Source organism: Penaeus monodon, chromosome 35 (assembly GCF_015228065.2).
Source record: "Penaeus monodon isolate SGIC_2016 chromosome 35, NSTDA_Pmon_1, whole genome shotgun sequence".
NCBI classification, from domain to species: domain Eukaryota; kingdom Metazoa; phylum Arthropoda; class Malacostraca; order Decapoda; family Penaeidae; genus Penaeus; species Penaeus monodon.
The window spans coordinates 4,329,786-4,332,285 of record NC_051420.1 but is presented as its reverse complement, the minus strand read 5'-3'; the positions used below and the strand labels follow the sequence as shown (position 1 = coordinate 4,332,285).

Sequence of the window (2,500 nt, the reverse complement as noted above, 5' to 3'; positions counted from 1 at the left end):
ATATCTAAGTTATGACATAAATTGATATTTTTACCTGTGATGCTTGAATATCTGGAAATTATACATCATCCTCATGTTGTTTTAGATGTTAAATATTATATTCTGAATTATGTAACCAGAGAGGAGAGAATATTGCCAGAACAAGAAGAATTAATAAAGTAGTGATATCACACATGCCCATCTCTAACAGGTCCATCTCAAAAGTGTCAACCTGTTGCAATGGTGACCAGTATGACCCAGCAATGAATTTCCTGGCCTCGGTGTCTGATAGGTGCCTGCTGTCATTACTTACTGAGAGTCCTGTGCAATGAAGCTTTGGTAAAGAAACTGAATCTCTGTTTTTAGTTGAGGAAATATATGTGTGTGTGTGTCTGTGTGTGTGTGTGTGTGTGTGTGTGTTATATGCTAAATAGATATATTCTCTGTATGTATGTGTGTGTCAGTGACTGTATAAAGGACAGGGTTTTCAGGCTTTTTGGTAGAATAATGAATTTATTTTGTTTAGGGTATCATAAGCTGGTATTTGTTTTGGGAGACATTAATTTTACTCTCTTTAATGAATGCAACAAAAATTTACATAGTATCTTGTAGGATTAGTAGATGGTGACAGTAAGGATAAGTAGAGTAAAAAGAAGAAAAGATAATACATACATACTTGTGTACAGAAAGAGAAACAGAAGCCCACACATGCACGCACCACCCCTCACACACACACACACATACCTTTCAAACCAATCTTGTCCCATGCTAGTCCCATAGCACTCAAAATTCTCTATAGGAATTCTTGTCTCTGCATATATCTAAGATAATAATAATAATAATAATTAATTTCAGTCATTAAATAAATTTTAACAGAATGAAAGAGAGGGGGGATTCAAAGTGTATTTACCTTTTGACTACGGGTATCAAATGAAGGGACAATCAGAATTCATACTAGATGCAAAGGATGTTGTTGGCTAACTATCCTAAGAGAGGAGACAGAATTCGTAAAGATGACTAGAAATTCTCTTCAACCAACAGCCCCTCCAAGCTAGTACTCTGGCTTAACCCATTGCCTGTGGGAGAAAATGAGATTGACTTGGCCAGGTAGTCTACGTGGCTGAGTAAGCTTGTCTTCAGGCCTTTTTCAGACACAGACAGTGAGTAACAGTCGCTGTGATGCACCGACAAAGTGATTAATGTTTTTGGATACTCAGAGATGAGTGATATCCATTTTACTTTCTAGATTGAACCTGTAGTAGCCTAATTATGTACATTAGATCCCATTTCAATAAATAAGATGTTGCAGTCTGTGTACAAGATTGAGTGTGGTTTTACTGAAGAATAAGAAAATATTAAAAATCACTTCTTTTCACAAATTTTATTTTTATGAAATATGAGATTGTACACAGTGGTATACATGGCTAGTGGCCCCATGGCTTCAGTACTTGCCTTATTTGTGTCACACTGGCAGAGCACCAATGTGAGTAGACGACAATAGCAGTGAACAAGAGTGAAGGTTACTTACAGGTTCACATCAGCAGCAAGAGAGCATCATGTTTTAGTGTGCGGCATCTTCCACACATGGCAGGCTGATGATTTATGTCCTAAAATTCACTCTTTATACAAAATAATAGCCAGCCGTAGAGTTACACATCCCATTCTTGATCAGGCAATGCCCCGGAGCATTTGGTGTGAGCATGAGGGTTCCATATAAAGAACAGCATAAAATGTAATGCACAGATCACCGTAACATGAAGTGAATGGACCCACTCCAAGACGGCCATGACATGAATAACGCATCTCCCAGTGCCACGGCCAAGTCAGCCATGACATGAATCTCACATCATCTGAAGGCTTTGAGTTAAGGGAAGAAGTTGGCGAGGACACCGAGGAGAACCTAGACCGTTCTGGCATCAACTGGGCCGACTCCATTGGCTTTTTCCTTTTTTTTGTCTCATCTCTTCACTCCTGTTCTGTTCTCTCGAGCTCTGAGTATTTCTTCTTCTTTTTTCATCTTCTTCCCTTTCTTGTTTTTGTATTTGTTGGTTGTACAAAAAAGTATTGGATGTTTATATTGTGGCTGGGAAGTATTACTATGTTGAAAAAGGGGAGAGACAGGTTGATTTGTTAATTTTTTTGTTTTATCTTTCTTTACTCCAAAATAATAATTTTTTTTTTCTTTTCCAGGGGAGGACGAAGTAACGTGATCCAAATGTCAAGATGCAATGATGAAGATTTTGAATTTGTTGTCATTTGTTACCATTCATAGCTATTGGAGATTATTACTGAAACTGTAAAACCTACATACACAAAAAAGTATATTTTGTTAGTTGTAAATAGGTCTTTTTTTCCTCTTTTTAGTAATGAGTTGATATTTGTTGAATTTTACAGTGAAATACAAGAAATTAATGTGTTCATTGGTTTTATGGATGTACACATTCCCTTATTTTGTTAGTTGTAGTAAATCATATTATAATTACATACCTTTGTATTAAAAATATTATTTTGATAAATATAC

At 36.3% G+C, this 2,500-nt stretch overlaps 1 long non-coding RNA gene across 5 annotated transcripts in view; it reads left to right on the top strand.

The window, feature by feature from the left end:
• Positions 1 to 2,395, top strand: part of LOC119595015 — a 7,480-nt gene extending 5,085 nt beyond the window's left edge. For 3 of the 5 annotated variants that reach the window (XR_005230673.1, XR_005230675.1, XR_005230677.1), the window contains 2 exons: positions 191 to 318; positions 1,021 to 2,395. This is a non-coding gene — a long non-coding RNA (uncharacterized LOC119595015). The remainder of the gene's footprint in view (positions 1 to 190; positions 319 to 1,020) is intronic. The other 2 variants (XR_005230676.1, XR_005230674.1) reach the window with 2 other exon arrangements.
• The last annotated feature ends 105 nt before the right edge of the window (positions 2,396 to 2,500 follow it).